The following is an 18,561-nucleotide window of genomic DNA, read 5'->3' as shown; positions in this document are numbered from 1 at the left end:
TCCATCCAACCCTTCCCAGGAAGTTTGCCCCCCCCCCCCTTGGACAGAACATCCTGTTCATTTGCTGGATCAGACAGCAGGCCCTGCGTCAGCCAACAGAGTATAGAAAGGGGAAATCTTTGAGAGGAAAAAAAAGAAGACATGGGGGATGGGAGGGAGGACAATATTAATTTAATGAAAACAAATTTGAGAAAAACCAAGAGGCAATCAGATATCATGGTGACGATTGTGAGACAGATAGATTGATAGCGGTCATTCACGTAAGAATTAACCCTGAGTGGAGCCACATCAATGTCCTAATCATCAAAGCAAAGGTTAGTTTGGTTAAATAATTCTAAGGGTCACAAAGATTTGAAGGGGTGACAGCAAATTTTTAGCCAGATGGGAAGGAATGAGCATCCGAACTCATTGTTTGTTTTGTGGTCAGGGAAAGCAAAGATGATCAGCAATGTTTAAATAATGAGAGGAGATAATGGTGCTGATTGAAAGGTGAACCGCCAAGGGGTGGAATGAGTCCCACACAATGGGCTAAATGGGTAATCTGAGCAGAAATAAGTTTTAATTTGCCTTTGAGTGAAAGTCTCTTTAAAATTCTCCATGAATTTCTCCACCAGCTTTTCTGTGGTCATAAGATGCCCCAGAATCCATCCTGCTGGAATCAAATCTGTGTTCTTATACCGAACCCATCACCATGATGTCTCAGTGCTTTATAAAGGTAGGGCTCAGCAGTGGCTTTCCCACTTGCCAGGAGTAAGGGGCACTCTGACAGCAATGGCAATTTCCTGCAATATCTTTGGGAGATCCCACTGCATTAAGTTTCTGTCATATTGTGAGCCAGGGACCGTTTGTAATTCCACGGGGGAAAGTGACCACAGCCTTCCAGGAACTAAGACTTATGGCAGGTGATTAGGCAAATTCATTCATGCTGTACCATCAGGAAAGGCTCACATACATTAGCTCAAACTGCATTCTCCAGCAGACAAAGAAAGGGCTTGCTGATAATTAGCCTGAGTTTATTTCTTTCTCTTCTCCCTCTGCCCTATATATATATAGGGCAGAGGGAGAAGATATATATATATATATATATATATATATATATATATATATATATATATATATATATATATATATATATGCTGATTTCCATTAATACAAGCTGCATGGCCCATAAATTTCAATTGTGTAACTGACAACTTGAGCCTGGACACAAAGCGCAGCTGTTTGAACTCGACGGGTAACTGTTTCCAATGCTTAGCTGCACATCTGCCGGAGGAAGGAAATACTTTGTGTAACACTGGAAAAACAAAGCTGCCTAGATTTCCACCCCACCCCCTCCCGTCACAGGTGATGAGGTTCGTCGTTCAGATGTTTGGGGCGAGAGGGGGTTTAATTCTGGACATGAATGGCAACGTGGCTAGTGTTGCTGCTGCGCCTTCCCTCCAGCTGCTGGGCCAGCACATTCAGCCCCTGAAGTCAGTACAGTGTAGGGAGGTGTTCCTCTGAGTATGCCCGGTTCGTCAGATATCAGTCCACTGTCTAATTAAAATCTAGATGAGCAGCCATCATCACTGAGTCTACACCCAGCCAGGCCAGTAGCTCTGAGTTAGAGCATATAAGCCACGGGGCTGATATTATGTATAGCAAGCAATGTGCATTCCTGTGCTGGGCCACATTGTGCCCTTGGATGCTTGCTGTGGTAATGGGTACCTAGATAGGAGGTGTGAGGCTCCCACTCAAGTCCTATGTGGTCCATGGGGTAGAATCTAGCCCAGTACTTAAAGCACAGGGTGACCAGACAGCAATCGGGAAAAATCCGGATGGGGGTTGGGGGGTAATAGGAGCCTATATAAGAAAAAGACCCAAAAATCGGGACCGTCCCTATAAAATCGGGACATCTGGTCACCCTATTAAAGCATCACCGAGGAGGTGGCCAGATAAGGGTTAAAAAAGGTAGGTCGTGTTCTGGATCTCCCAACTCTTCAGGGTGACCCTTATCACAGAGGGAAATGCTACCCATGGATGTGCTCCAGAGGGGTGTCTCTTTTTTCAGCCTTAGCTTCTGTTTCCTCACCAGCCAGCAACCCCTCCTCTTTGGGGATCCTGGAGGCATGATGGGAGGGATGCAATCCTCCCCGTTTTCATGGCAGCGGCAGGGCCCCTGGCCGGATCTCCACGGGGCCCACTTACCCGAGCTTGAACTTTCACACTCTCCAGCCCTATGCGCCTCAGAGCGCATTGCCTGCCCCAAAGCACGTGAGACACCAGTATTCCGCAGCTGTTAGAGCCCAGCAGATCAGCGAAGGCTGTCAGTGTGTGCGCTGCACATATACCTCCAAGAGCAGAATCTGGCTCTTGGCAAAGAAAACTAAAGTGAGGCAGGGAAGGAAGGGGGAGGAGGGAAGGGGTGGATGCTTTTTGCCCTGTTTCACTGGCCTGAGTTTGGACAAATGCTAAAACTCAAAGTGAAACTTCCAAGTTTTCCATGGCTCAGGGCCTGAACCATGCAAACCCGTTGGAGTGTTACATGATTTCTACCTAAATCAGCGCTGATTCTCTCCAGGGCCTCAGCTGAACCTGCCCTGAAGTGTCACACAGCTTTCAGCCCCTGCAAAATCTACTGTGAAATGCAGTGGGTGATAGTGATTTGGCCCTTCCTACGGGCCTCGTGGGAGACCTGACCAAGCCACTGCTTTCTCTCATGCCAGGCTCTGGGCCCCAGAGGGGGAGATTTCATCAGAAATAGCTGAAATCGTTCATCTGTTTCTTCCCAGCTGAGAGGAGATTTCTGATCTAGGTTAAAAAAACAAAACCTCTTTTACCAAATCTGCCCAAAGGCGACTGCCAACAACATGTTCTTGTAACTGGTTAACCAAAGGCCAAGAGCAATTCAGCCCACCCGAGCACATATTTGCACTTAATGATTGTGCACCTTGTGACCTCCCAAAGCGTGCATAGGCCTTTTACTTCCCTCCGTATTACTAATAAGTTTCATGTTGATTTTTCCCTCACAATAGTTGTCATCAGGTCTAGAACCTTGCTCCCAATGGGCCTGATTTTCAGAATGAAACTGCTCTCTATTTTGTGGGCCTAATTTTGCACCCACTCTTGATCACACCCACAGTGTTAGCAACTGCAAAACTAAGCACCTCGTTTCTGGTTTTGGTTCAGAAACATAATCCTTCTCGACAGGATACATCTACACGTTGGGTCGGATCCAATTTGGCAATTCCTACATGGCTGACATTTTACAAGAACAGTTGGTCTCCTGAGATTTCCATCGCACAGGGCCAGCCTTTCCAAAGAAAGTCTGCTTGGCCAGATTTTCAAATGAGTTCAGCACCCAACTGCTCCCATTCCTGTTCTCAATTGAAATTCCTGGATACTGAGCACTGCTTAAACGCTCACCGTTCACATAGGTTCCCACAAGGGCACTGAGTTCTTTCGAAAAGCTGGTTCCAGCTCTGAGTGCTGAACATGCTGGCTTTAGGGGCGGAAATCTGATGGGGTCACTAACTTGCTATCAGTGCCGTATGATCAGAAGCCAAAGGCTCACCCGGAGTCAGCCTCAAATCCACGCTCTGAACTCTAGTCTGAATTCAGTCTGGATCTACAGCCAAGCACTGTCTCTCCACCCCATCGCCGCTTCCAGGGAACACAGACAGCATGTGGGATATTCCCTTACTGTAGCAACTGGGCAATTAAAATTGTTGTGTTTGGTCTCCTCTTCGCTCTCAGCAAAAATGAGTTTGCTTTCAACAGTGCAGAGTTGTATAATACATTTACAAGGGCTCCCCTGCCTGTCTCTTTCAGACGCTGAGCAGGGCTCAGAAAGACACAGCGGGGGAAGGAGTGGAACTGTTTTAATGTGCTGACTGGTCTCATGGCCCACATGGCAAATTATTTATGTGTCTGTTTGTATACTAGAGTAAAAATACACAAACAAAACCCTTTCTTTGACACAGAACCCTCCATTTAAGCACCTGGCTGATGTAACCACCCATTCAATCCATTTAGACATTGCTGTGTCTGACCAATTGATCACTGATCACTTGATCTTTACCTATTAGATTCACTCCCTCTGGGGCACCTGGCATTGGCCACTGTCGGTAGACAGGATACTGGGCTGCATGGACTTTTGGTCTGACCCAGTATGGTCATTCTTATGTTCTTAATTCTCATGTACTTAGGCATCAACTGTGATAGAGAGAAATATTATTATCCCTATTATTGCAGAGGGGGAACTGAGGCACAGAGACTATTCAACTTGCCTAAGGTCAAGAGACTATAGCAGGGGCAGGAATTGAAACCAGCTTACCCAAGTCCTACGTTAGTGAATTAACCCCCAAAGCACCCTTCCTATGGGTAGCCTGTATCCGTTTGTAGTGTCTAGAGTGCAAACTCATTGAAGCAGGGACTGTCTCTTGCAATATGCTTGAAAAGAGCCAAGCACAGTGGGGCCCTGATCCTGAATGGGGTCACTAACTTGCTATCCCCCTGTAATGGGGGAAATTAGAGGGTAGGAAGGGGTTAACTCTCCACCTTTGGCTAGAAGGCCCACAGTGGTCTGCCATAAGATTGAAAGGGCAGCAGACACAGGCAATTAATATCTCCTCACCCCAGCAAAATATGCAAGGAACGTGCTGGGAACAGTGGGCTGAGTCTGGCCCCGGGGGGGGGATATTCCACAACTGAAAGGAGAACTAGGGCTCATCTTCCTGCACCTCCGCTTCCTCACTGGACCTTGGCTGCAGGGAGCCCCACTTCAGACCTGTGCTTTGAACCTGGCTGCTGGAAGCCCTGTGGTATTGATGCTTGACTCTTAAAAGGCCCAGCCACCTCTGGCAGAGGAATAGCTCAGTGGTTTGAGCATTGGCCTGCTAAACCTAGTGTTGTGAGTTCAACCCTTGAGGGGGCCACTTAGGGATCTGGAGCAAAATCAGTACTTGGTCCTGCTAGTGAGGGCAGGGGGCTGGACTTGATGATGACCTTTCAAGGTCCCTTCTGGTTCTAGGAGATAGGATACCTCTATTTATTTTACACAGAGTTTTGCTTTTTAAATAAGGATCACCCCGGCAAAGGTGTTTAAACTCTGGCTAGGAGGGCTGAATCCTTCCCTATTTTGGCTAGCCCGCCATGCCTCAAGCCAGAGCGCATATCAGGAGGTGTGTAGGTCTCTATTTAGGAGAGAATGTGGGGTCTATGCTGACAATTGCAGGTTGGATGAGTGGGGAGGGGAGTTTTTCCCTGCGTTCCCTAATATAGATTATTCATAAACTCAATTAGGATAATGCAGTTTATTGGATGAGAAGGCTTCAGATCCAATGGTAGCGCTGCCGCACACAATCCTGCTGTAGTGTATAGGGGCACTTGACGTAAGTCCCTTCCTCAGAAAGCACACCTGCATTCCTGAATGAAGAAACCAAAAGACCTTTGGCTCCTGCACTATATCTTGGTCCTTCCGTCACTAGCCCCTTCATACCAAGTTACCCGTTGGTTCTGTACCCCATGAGACTTGACAAGAATGCATGTTCTTTATTTTGCGTTTCCAGTCCCTTCACTTTAATTGCCGAGATTAAATGGTGCATTAATTTCCCGCAGGCATCAGCTCACAATTCAGCTCTGCATCAGCTAATCATCGTGCTATTTCTGTAATTCACAGAATGGCTTTCCATAGCTTTGCTGTTTCCGATCATTCTAGGCTGCACAGGTGAGGCTCAGGTCTTATAGCATCAAAGCCAGTTCCCATATAACTGTCAAAAAGTACACACACACACACACATATATATATATAGTAAACAGGGCTTACTGCAGAAAGAGATTCCTGGGGAATCTGTCCCTGCTAATTGAGGTTGGCATGAAGGACTCCTAGTGCAGAAACAGAAACAAAGCTGCCCTAATGTCAGAGGATCAAGCCAATCCTTTATTGTGGGGGTCTCTCCAGTGCTGTAAAGTCATGATAGCCTCATCCCATTCTTGCCCTTAGCCTAGGAGATGTGTTTGGAGAAAAGGGGTGTAGCGGGTATCCCTGCCCTCTGGCAATCCCCAGTTGCTGAAACAGCCCAGGGGGACTACTGTATGTGGTGGTGTTGTAGCCGTGTTGGTCCCAGGATATTAGAGACAAAGTGCGTGAGGTAATATCTTTTATTGGTCCCACTGGATTATTGGCAGCTGGCCCGGTTTACAACAGCGTTTAGGCTGCTATAAACTCCACCAGGAGTCCCACTCAGCACCTAGCAAGCCAAGTATCAGAGACCACTCAGGACCCACAGCCACTTTCCCCCATCCCAGCTCTGCTTTAAGAGTCAAGCATCAAAACTGTGAGAATTGGCATCCCTGGCGAGTCTCTTTTGCTGTCTCACTTCCTCTTTTTCAGTGTCCAGATGCCCTGTCCTCTAAAGATACAGAACTGTTGATGAAGTCTGACAGAGAATTGACCTAGTGTTTTATATGAATGTCTTTCCTTATGCCTTGTAACCTATATTTTCTACTTGAGTTTTTCCTATTACGTTTCAGCCTTAGTCACTGTAAATAGTGTCAAATAAATGCTACATTAGGTATATCCATAATGTCATTAGCTTGCACTTCATTTCAAGGGAAATTCCCTCAAGGCATTTCTTGAAGGTATGCGACCAAAGCGTGCCTAACGTGGGCAGGTCTGATAGTCCCCCATAAGAGCACAAAGCCCCAGTGTGGACAAGATCCTCCTGTTTTAAGTTTCTGACAAACCGGTAAGTTTTGCAATGCTGTGTCTGATGGGGCGCCTGCCCCACGCTGGGTTCTAAGGGGTTAATAGAGCCTTAGGGAGGCTGCGCAGGAGGCAGCCAATCAGAGAAGGGCTGAAAGGAGCAGCCAATCAGGGCCAAGCAGGCCCATATGAAAAGGGAGCTGCAGGGCAGAGGAAGGCAGTTCTCTGCTGGGAGCTCAGGGAGGAAGGACTGTGTCTCTGGAGGGCGGAGAGAACTGCCAGCACCCTGGACAGAGCAGTGTTGCTAGCAGGGACTGGGGGAGCGAGAGACAGCTCCCGGCCGGCTGCTGAGGTTTGCAGGCAGAGGCCCTGAGGCAAGGGCAAAGAGGATGCTGGGGCCACGAGGAAGTGGCCAGACAATTCGCTGCAGTAGCCACTAAGGGAAGTGTCTAAACAGTGGAGTGCAGGACCCCCGGAAGGGGGGAGCAGAGTGTTGGCCACGGCCGGAGGGCTGTGTCGTTGAAGAGGATGCTGAAGTCCTTGGAAAGACATAGGTCCTAGAGCAGGAGTGACGGCAGTGAGGCACCACCTGAAGAGGGCGCACTAACACACAGAGCTAATTCCCAAGACAGCCAGCAGGAGGTGCCAGAGTAGACAGCACATCCCATTACACTGTGGTATAAACTTCAATGTCTGTTAAGGTTTCATGGTGCTTCCTAGGAGTGAGCCCTGACCTGATACAAGACTGAGGCATTTGGTTGAGAAGCCGGTGACGCTCTTCCAGCATAGATCATCTTTGGAGTCTATATCGCAGTGCAGCAAGTGCGCAGGAGGCTGCATCTGACTCCACATTGGTAGGGTGCTAATTGGGCCCATATGTGAAGACTCTTTCTCTGGCTGGATGTTAGCCAAGGACCTTCAGAATCAATATCTGGCTACTGGCACGGAACAAAAGTTCACAGGGCAAAAATGTACCATAAACATTTTAAGCTTTTTGCCCCATGGACCATCTGTTTGTATAGCACCTAGCACAATGGGGTCCTGGTCCAGGACTAGTGCTTCCAGGTGCTACTAGAATACAAATAATACCAAGTTGTTCATTGCTAAAACTCTACTAAGCTACAGGAAATGATCATAACAATTTCAGCCCTGGCAATGATGGGTGAGGGTCCAAAATTCTCCTTAAGACCATCAGGTCCCTGCCAGCTGATGAGTCTGCCCAAGACCATTATGTCTCCTTTTCTGGACATGCCATCCTGGGCAGCAGCCACTGTTGTTGACACCATGCCCCTTATGGGCAGGCTGTGGAGAAGGTGAAGATGGTCAGTACTTTGCTACCTGCTGATCAGGATGGAGTTCACACGTTCACCATTTATAGTTATTATAGAACCCATCTCCTGGCTGAGCAGAGGCTGCCAAGAACCACCCCTTTTTTTTTTCTTTGGGATGTGCTGTGGCTTTGCAAAATTTGTTCAGAGCATGTTGGGTGCCTGGTCCTTCTCGTAGTGCAGTTGCTTCCCAGAGATTTCAAAAGCAGATAATCTGAATCAAACAAGTATGCAGCCAATATTCATAACTTCGAATACAAAAATGATCCATGCATATACATAGGATTAATAGATTCAGTAGATCATGACCTTTACAGAGATATGTTACATGGCATATGTAGCATAAAACACATTCTAGTTATGTTATATATAAGCATATTTCCATAAAGCCTTATGGGTGGGCACCGTCACACCTTTGTTACGTAACAAGGGTTAGTATCACTGGCTTCAGCAGGTTACCAGGCGAGGGTCCACCCCACTGATGTCATGTTTGAGCTGAGTATTAAACCATTTCCACCCATAAACAGTTGAATGAATGAGAGGCTGCCATGAATATAACTCATGGGGCTCGATTGGCATTCAAGCAGGCAGCTGTCAGAACCCAAAGAACTCCCGTGGGTGGAAGTGAACCCGTTTGAACAGCTTGCTACCACCAGGAAGCCAGGCTGAGCGCAAAAACCATATGGCAGGATGTGTGAGCCCTCAGTTCGCTCCTCTCAACAGCCGCTGGCTCATGGTTTAACCCCAGAATGTTGTAAAGCCTGGCCTCCAATTGTGGGTCTCAGACCTGGAAGCTTGTCAGCACTGGGTATGGTCCATGAATAGCCTGAAGCACAAGGGAGATATGCAAGTGACTGCTCCATGCACACTGTATCACACAGACCAGCTGCTGAGCCCCATCTCCTCCAGCAGCGGGACACAGAACGACACCATTTCTTCTCTGTCTTCAGCACCTGTCCCCGTTGAGTTCAACGGGCTACCTAGTGTGCATAAAGTTACTCATATGCTTAAGTGTTTGCAGACTCCCTCGAAGAGAGAGAGCTCTCCCTGGACAAAAGGATTGACAGGCTGACCCTGTGGTTGTTGTGCTGAATTGCTTCTCGGTCTTTCCGTAAGAGCCATAAAATGTTAATTAATAACCCAAAGATACTCACATAAGACATTATTTACAAGCTAAGGCTCTCCCCGTTCAGAAGCAGATCTATCCTAGTCTCCCCAGATGCATGTGCTCTCCCGAAAATATACATCATGGTCCAGAGATTTAGACAAGCATCTCACGTTCAAAAGACATGAGGGCAACTGTGTGGCTAAGTTGCGTGCACAATTAGTGTAATTGCACATGCTGGCATGGCAACTGCACACACAAATGGTCATTTGCATGCACAGCTGATGGCATGTAATTGCCAGGTTTGTGTACGCCACTGCAGTAACAGCACAGGCAAATTAGCCATACAACTGCACAAGCAAACACACTCAGGCTTTGTTGAAAACCTGAACCCATCAGTGTAATATCTCAAAATGCCTTCAGTGCTTTTAGTCATCTGTTCCTTCATACTGATTGAGCTGAATATTAATACAAGCATGTGCAGAGCCAGCTCTGCCTCCATGATCTTTTTTGGGACTAATCCAACACTTTAATCCAGGCAGTGTAGGTACTGGGTACCAGGGATCAAAAGCATTTTGAAATAGTCTTGCTAACTGATCAACACTGATAGAGTAAATTAAGGCCTGCAGTCTTTCCTGCAGAGCGAGAGAGCTCTACTGGGCTTGTCTTTAATGAGCAGATTCCTATCCCCTTAATATTCCCTAACACCTTCCAGAGGAAATGAACCTCAGGGAGAATTTTTGGGTGGAATGAAAAGAATGCAGATCGCTGGCTGCCCACCGCTTTCTGAGCCCTGGGGCTAAATGGCCAGTGCTTTCCCTTGTAAGCTGATTACTCAGGACTGACAGGTTGTATGTCTAAGGGACAGTGGGTTTCTTGGAGGAGCAACTTCCTGCCAAACATCCCATGAGCATGAGTTCTCCCTTGGCCAACATCCCAGCCAATAGCATTCATGTCAAGGAAGGCTTTTTCCTGACAAAGGCTGGGTTTATCCCTGTCCATGCTAGCTTCCTCCTGGCATAATGCATTCATTGTCCAGGTATGTTTACTAGCCCTCATCAGGGGGAGGTGCAACCCTCTGGATACAATTTAATGGCCTTGCTGAGAGTTTCAAGATAACCGTCAGGCTGTTTAACCATTAACCAAAATCCCAGGGAGGCTGCTTAACTATCACTAGCTGGTGGATTAAACTTAGTCCACCTTGGACCTGATTCTCCTCTTCCACCCATGTCAATCAGAAGCAGCTCCACGGGAGCTCATGGAATTACTGTTGTGTCTTTGCTCTCTGCACAACATTAAGAACACGAGGAAGCCACGCGGGCACAGCTGAATTCCATAACCCCAGTTACTGACATACCAAGCCTAGCTACAGAGCTACAGTGTGGTTCTGTTGGGTTCTAGTGGCTACTGCAATAGAAGACATGGAAGTCCACTAGAGGGCTCCCAAACTATTTGAAGGGATACTCCCCAATTCCTACTCACTACAGTTACCCAGGCATGGATATAGCATGAGAGGAGAATTAAGTCATTCCATAGAATCTGATAACTGATCTGTATATTCAGTTTAGACATAGGGTTCCCAGGAAGCTATGGAAACAGAGGCAAACTGACAACGTATTAGTGAATCAATGTCTTAGCACAACTCTAAGCACATCAGGCTGTGAGCGCCCTGCCCTTCCCATGAGAACAAAGGAGTAAGGAGGAGAGAGGCAGATTTAAAAATCAAGTGTCCATGCACTGAGCCGAACGGCAACCAGCACAATTATTTCTGAAGGCAGAAAAAGCAGCACGGTCCATGAAGCCTCCATGACACACATTCCTCTCTGGCTGACAACAGAAATAAAACGAAATGTATGGGAGTTTTGTCCACAGGCAGCAAAGATGGCTATCGATTCCAGCAAGGCTCTTACATGAGAGTCATTCATAACCCTCTTCAGTTCTGAAGGCAAGCTCTAATTTAATATCATTATGTCTTCATGCCCTCACACATTCCAACTGTCTCATTCACTGAGCTTTTATCGGGTTCTGGATAATTTATGGCTAGATAGGCTGTCTTTTATCGGACCTATTTTTAGCTATTCTCGCTTTTTTACATTTTTTTTTTCTCCCATCACAACTGGCAATTAAAGTAAAAAGGTTTTTTAAAAATAAATAAATCTTCACTATACGATCCCATTCTGCTGCAAAGCTGCATTTAAAAGAGACATCAACCTTTATTTGTCCTCCTTAATGTACTGGGGGATGCATTTGTTATTAGCATGGCATTGAAAGAATGTGAGTTAATGATGAAAAATAAACCCCCCCTCGGTTAGACTCGCCTTTCTTCTCTATGTACACAGTAAAGTCACAGTCCTTTACCTGTGACCTTAAGCTCAAATCTGCTACAGCACAGAGTGAAGACTGCAAGGCCTGGTTTTTTTCAATGCTGTGGGGCACTCACAGCTTCCGCTGAAGTCGAGTGGAGCTTCAAGAATTCAGCACCTCTGCAAATGAGGCCCACAGATCCTAGTGCACCTGATCCCACAAGATTCTGAGTGCCTGCTAAAGTCAGTGGGATTTATAGGTGCTCGGCACCGCTCAGGATTAGGCCCAATTTGTGTATGTTCTTTGGTCAGAGGAGAAGGTTATGCCTACTAATGTTATGTGATACGGTAATGAGAGACCCTTACTGGACGTGTGCAAACTGGAAGGGTCAAGGTTGCTCTGGGAATCTTACTTCTGAAGTTCCTGGTTTCTCGGGGGTTAAAATCTTAGCATGAACATTTGCATCATTTTTGCACTAGATAAGGGTGAGCCAAATCTTAGCTTGGTTTGCACCCTGTGCAAGCCCATTGAAAGCAACAGGCCTGCTTCTGATCTCCCTTATGCACCTGTAAATCATGAGTAATTGCATTCACGTCAGTGTGAGATTAGAATCGGCCCACTGTGGGTCACTGTGTGTGCAGTGAGTAGGTAGGTTAGAGAGAACACACACGCCTATGCCACGGGCCTTATTCACCTCTGTATGGTCCCAGGTTGATGTTGGTGTAACTATTAAAATCAGTGGCGCCACAGCGGTATAGAACTAGAGTGAATCAGGCCCCATACTAGACTGTGGAGTCATTTGATAAATTAGGGACGCATGGGATACAATGACAGCTTCAGAGTAGCAGCCGTGTTAGTCTGTATCCGCAGAACAGGAGTACTTGTGGCACCTTAGAGACTAACAAATTTATTAGAGCATAAGCTTTCGTGGGCTACAGCCCACTTCTTCGGATGCATAGAATGGAACATATATTGAGGAGATATATATACACACATACAGGTGTTCATGCTCTCTGTATGTGTGTATATATATCTCCTCAATATATGTTCCATTCTATGCATCTGAAGAAGTGGGCTGTAGCCCACGAAAGCTTATGCTCTAATAAATTTGTTAGTCTCTAAGGTGCCACAAGTACTCCTGTTCTGCGGATACAATAACGTTTGTCGTGCACCTTTGGCCATCTCTGCTACTACATTTTGCAAGCACAACTGCTAATGCTGCAAACACCTATGACCATAAGAACATAAGAACATAAGAACGGCCGTACCGGGTAAGACCAAAGATCCATCCAGCCCAGTATCCTGTCTGCCGACAGTGGCCAATGCCAGGTGCCCCAGAGGGAATGACCTAGCAGGTAATGATCAAGTGATCTCTCTCCTGCCATCCATCTCCACCCTCTGACAATGGCTAGGGACACCATTCCTTACTCATCCTGGCTAATAGCCATTAATGGACTTAACCTCCATGAATGTATCTAGTTCTCTTTTAAACCCTGTTATAGTCCTAGCCTTCACAACCTCCTCAGGCCAGGAGTTCCACAGGCTGACTGTGCGCTGTGTGAAGAAGAACTTCCTTTTATTTGTTTTAAACCTGTTGCCTATTAATTTCATTTGGTGACCCCTAGTTCTTGTATTATGGGAATAAGTAAATAACTTTTCCTTATCCACTTTCTCAACATCACTCATGATTTTATATACCTCTATTATATCCTCCCTTAGTCTCCTTTTTTCCAAGCTGAAAAGTCCTAGCCTCTTTAATCTCTCCTCATATGGGACCCGTTCCAAACCCCTAATCATTTTAGTTGCCCTTCTCTGAACCTTTTCTAGTGCCAGTATATCTTTTTTGAGATGAGGAGACCACATCTGTATGCAGTATGCAAGATGTGGGCGTACCATTGATTTATATAAGGGTAATAATATATTCTCCTTATTCTCTATCCCCTTTTTAATGATTCCTAACATCCTGTTTGCTTTTTTGACCGCCTCTGCACACTGCGTGGATGTCTTCAGAGAACTATCCACGATGACTCCAAGATCTTTTTCGTGATTCGTTGTAGCTAAATTAGCCCCCATCATACTGTATGTATAGTTGGGGTTATTTTTTCCAATGTGCATTATTTTACATTTATCCACATTAAATTTCATTTGCCATTTTGTTGCCCAATCACTTAGTTTTGTGAGATCTTTTTGAAGTTCTTCACAGTCTGCTTTGGTCTTAACTATCTTGAGCAGTTTAGTATTATCTGCAAACTTTGCCACCTCACTGTTTACCCCTTTCTCTAGATCATTTATGATCATTTATGACTAGGGTGACCAGACAGTAAGTGTGAAAAATCGGGACAGGGGAGGGGGGGTAATAGACATCTATATAAGAAAAAGCCCCAAATATCGGGACTGTCCCTATAAAATCGGGACATCTGGTCACCCTATTTATGACCAGTTTTCAGGTAGGCCCTGGTTTTTAAAAACAGAACACTATATATTGCTTCCCACCCTCACTCAAATCTAGAATTCCTCCCTCTCCCCTCCCCCCACTGCAAAATTAGACCGGGTCGCTTGTGCAGAATGAGCAAAGTTCAGTCCTGCATCAGTGACAAGTTTAAGGCATGGGCTCTGGCATGCTATGAGGGTACAGACCATTAGATGGTGTAAATCAGCGGTGCTGCTCCACTGACTTCAATGCTGCTATGTCCATTTATACCGGCTGATGAGCCAGGGAATGTATCCCATTGGAAAGGAGCTAGGCTAGGCATTCCCCCTTTAATTGTTGAGTGAAATCAGTGCTCAAACTGGGCCTTTAGGACAACATTTAATTCTGTCATTTGAGGACCTGTTTCCAACACAGAAAATACCTTTGAGTTTCTTTAGCTCCCTGCTAATGTTGAGTGTTTCCCTTACCCACAGGGCTAGACAGGGAGGTGTCAGTGTTTACTCCCTGGGGGTTTTACTTCTTGTGAAAGATCTGACAGCAGAGATAAATGAGGGCAAGAAATCTTATCTGCCATGGCTGCTGGCCATTCCCCGCCAGGGAGACTGATAAAAGCACTCCAGACCTGAATTCCAGCCACAACAGGGGTTACAATTATACCTGGGCCAGGATGGGACTCATTCAGGGATTTCCTAGTCGGGGCCATAAATAGAGCAGCTGAGCCAGCCCGGCTGGTGGGATTATTTATGAGGGAAGATTAAAAGGCCTGGTTGTGGGTATGTGGCTGATTGGGTCCACTGTTGCCACACGTAAACTGAGAAGAGCTGCTAGCCCAGGGGGAGTGTAGGGTTAACTGCCTGCGCACTGCTGTGAGGAGGATCCTCTGTTTAAATGGAAGCCTCTGTCCATGTTCCATGAGCCACACTCTGCCCTCGGTTACACCAGTGTGACATACCAGGCAATGCCACGCAAGGCAGCAGGAGCTGCAGGGTCAATGGTTTAGCTCTGTGCACCCTGAAGTAATGGAGGGCAGTAATCCTGGCCCTATGGAGTGTAAACAGGAAGTCCTGTAGTTAAGGCACTTGGATGGGATTTAGGAGACATGTGTCCAGTTCCCGGCTCAGCCAGACATCCTGTGTGCCCTTGGGCACATTGCTTTGTCTACGCTGTGCATCAGGTCCCCATCTATAAAGTGGAGGTGGTATGTCCTTTAATCACAGGGGTGCTGTGAGGATAACACCCAGGAATGATTGTGAGGCACCCACATACTATGGGGATGAGCATGGTATAAAAACTTATATGGAATAAAATAGAGGGCAATTGATTAAGGTCACTAAACGGGTACACTCTGACCAGTCAGTCAATAACCTTATGAACTATTACTTTGAACTAGAGCCGGTCACATTTTTTGAATGAAAAATTTTCTGATCGGAAACTGGGGTTTTATTGAAACTGAAATTTTCCACAGGGGCATGTTGAGATTGACACTTTCCTGCGGGACACATTTTGTCTTTGTGGTTTTGTTTTAGTTTTTGGAAACTTTTTTTTTTAACCTTTTCTGCCTTTTTTCCACTTCCAAAAATCAAAATGCAAAATGTTGAAACATTTTATTGAGACCTTTCCAAGTCTCAGTGTTTCTGAACTTTTTTTTATTTGCAAGAAGTTTTATATTTCAACTTTCTAGCCTGACTTGGGACAAAAACAAACACTGAAATATCGACTTTTCCCACGGGATGAAAATTCCGTTTTCTAACTCGCTGTTCTTATAACCATATTTTGTCCATAATTATTGGTTTGCAGGTGCCTGGTGCTTTCTTCTCCTGAACGCCTTCATTTTGCTTTACAGACAAACTGAAGCAACTACCAAGGAAGTAGGCAATGGAGGCTAGGTCCTGAATATACAACATAGAGACATTTGAAGCTCTTATGATAGGGGGACCTGACATGAATCTACCTTTGAGTTAGGAGACCTAGGTTAAAATTCCCTGCTCTGACACAGGCTTCCTGTATGGCCTTGGGCAAGTCACTTAGCTTTTCTATGCCTTAGTTCCCCATCTGTAATGGGGATAATAGCACTGCCCTGCCTCACAAGGATGCTGTGAGCATAACTATATTGAAGATTATGAGGTGCTCAGATACTATGGTAATGGTGGCCATAGAACTATTTTGGAAGGAGGGATAGGCTGTCAGCAAAATTACTGTCATCCAAGACTTGCATTTGTATGAGGCGCCTGGCCTTGCATACTAAGACCTGGCTGGGTGACTCCACCAGTCCCGCCCTGACACAGCTTGCTCACGGGGGCTTCTTGGTTCATCATCAGAACGAGAAGGGGAAGGCAGGGGCAGCAGCCATGTTCTGTGCACCTGACCTGAGATGCTGAAAAGGTCCCCCATCAGTTTACACAAATAGGCAAGCCCAGGGACACTGCCAGTGTGGGATTCCTGCAGATAAACAGACAGCCGCATGGCTTTGTTTGCTGCCTGCCAGGGTTAACAGGGCTGCTGCCCAGCCCTGGCAAAAGTGCCTTCAAATATATTCAGCGTGTGAAACTTCAGTATAGGCAAGGGAACTACGTTCCATTTACACCAGCTGAGGATATACCCTGTATTACCCATCACAATATTGCCTCCCTCAAGCATTCAAAAATCAAGCCTCAGGCCCCCAAAATCATGAGACTGGCTCAAAAAATCACAAGGAGTTTTAAAAATAACAGATTGTGGGTTCTTTTCAATAGTTGAGCCTCAGAGCTCAGGTTTTCACACTTTCTTCTGCAACCAAGAGGGCCGGAAGCTGAGAGTCCCCACATCATCACAGGACACCAGGCGCTGGGACTTTATGAAAAACACCAAATATCATAAGAGTGCAAGACCGTGTCATGGAAGGTACAGACGTGTAGAAAGTAACACACAACTGAGCTATATCCTATAGCACAGCCCTTTGTAAAAATAAATAAATAAATAAAAATCCTAATGCCGACGCTTTCATTTCATAATATTAAAACATAAGGAAATTATGTGGCAACATCCTGTGGCTCAGCCTGCCTGTTTATTGTATTTATGTTCCCTTGTTGTGCTGTAGATTGTTCTGTGCACTGTGATAGGCCTGTGCCGAGAACCTTAGGAAATGCCTTTGATAGCTAGGATAGTCAGCAAAAACATCTTAAATAAATAATGTGTTAAAAAAATACAGTCTTAAACTATCTGATGCCATCTGATTAAACCAAGCAGGAGCTGTACTTATAAATATAAGTACTTTGCTGCAGGCAGAAAGGCGGAAATCTCATTAAAAGAAAAAATTCCCTAGCAGATTTCTTCTCCATTCTGGGCACGACTCTCTTCCTAAAATAAATAAATAAAGGCATCATGCATGTGCGAAGATTCATTTACCCCAGGATGCAATAAAGAGCTGGTCAGTCCTTGTGTTAGATTGCTGGTTGGCCGAGAAGCCTGTGTCTGAAGCCAGACATAACTAACAGCTGCTACTTAGGCTTTGTCTACACTGGACTTTCGTCGGTAACATTTTTGTCGTTCAGGGATGTGAAAAAAACACACACCACCGAACGACAAAAGTTTTGCCGACGAAAAGCGCCGGTGTGAACAGCGCTTTCTTGGCGGGAGAACTCTCCTGCTGATAAAGCTCCCGCCGCTCGTTAGGGATGGAAGTTTTATGTCGGCAGGAGAGCTCTCCTGCTGATAAAGCTCCCGCCGCTCGTTGGGGCTGGAAGTTTTATGTCGGCGGGAGAGCTCTCCTGCTGATAAAGCTCCCACCGCTTGTTAGGGGTGGAAGTTTTATGTTGGCGGGAGAGCTCTCTCCTGCCGAGAAAGAGCGGCTACACTGCGCGCCTTTCAGCAGCACGGCTGTAGCGGCACGGCTGTGTAACTAAAAGGTGCAGCGTAGAAATCGCCTTACTTAGGATATTTGGTCTGGGGGACTAGAAGTGACTTGGTTTTCAAAGATGCTGTGCACTTCCCAGTCCCAGTCAGTGGGATTTGTGAATGTTTTGTATTTCTGAAAATTAGGCCGGTTAATATTTAGCGGCCTAACTATGGCCTGGGGAGCCTGACTTTAGGCAGTCAGGTTCAAGTGCATTGCCCGCAGATCCCAGTAGTCCGAAATAGGAGAGACAACTTATATCAAGTCCATCCCCTCTCTGTCTGTCTGACTTAGGCATTTATACTGTGCTCCTTGCTATGGCATCTTCCTCACACAACCCACAAGGACTCGATATCTTCCCCCAATCAGAGAACCACAAGTGTTTTCACCACATCTTGTGTTTTATTACAGTGCATAAACGAACGGGATATTTTATTACTTTGTAATTAAAAATGTGCTCGCCTGTAATGTCCCACGCACACCTATGGCAGGGTATAAATAATATATACAAATAATAATTTATCAGCACGATGGGACTCGGCTGGTTTAGTATTAATCTCTCTTGAAAAAACCCTTTTCTTAGAGATGAAAGGGAATATTTTCCTTACTTTCATGAGGGCTGTTAATTACTTTTTAAATAGATCAATATCAACTGGCCTAGCAAAATAACTCACTAGCAAGGTTTAAAGTCAAAGTACAATGTGATTTTCCTCCAATGGGATGTTTTAGGTTCTATTCTCATCTCTAGGAGGGGGGTAATATACACCATAATAATTCATTTGGAATTTACACCGAGCACTTTGTAATCCCTAATTTAAGCCTTATAGACCTTTGTGG

This window comes from Emys orbicularis, chromosome 2, assembly GCF_028017835.1.
Source record: "Emys orbicularis isolate rEmyOrb1 chromosome 2, rEmyOrb1.hap1, whole genome shotgun sequence".
NCBI classification, from domain to species: Eukaryota; Metazoa; Chordata; order Testudines; family Emydidae; genus Emys; species Emys orbicularis.
The sequence above is the reverse complement of the archived record's forward strand: the minus strand, read 5'-3'. Positions refer to the sequence as shown.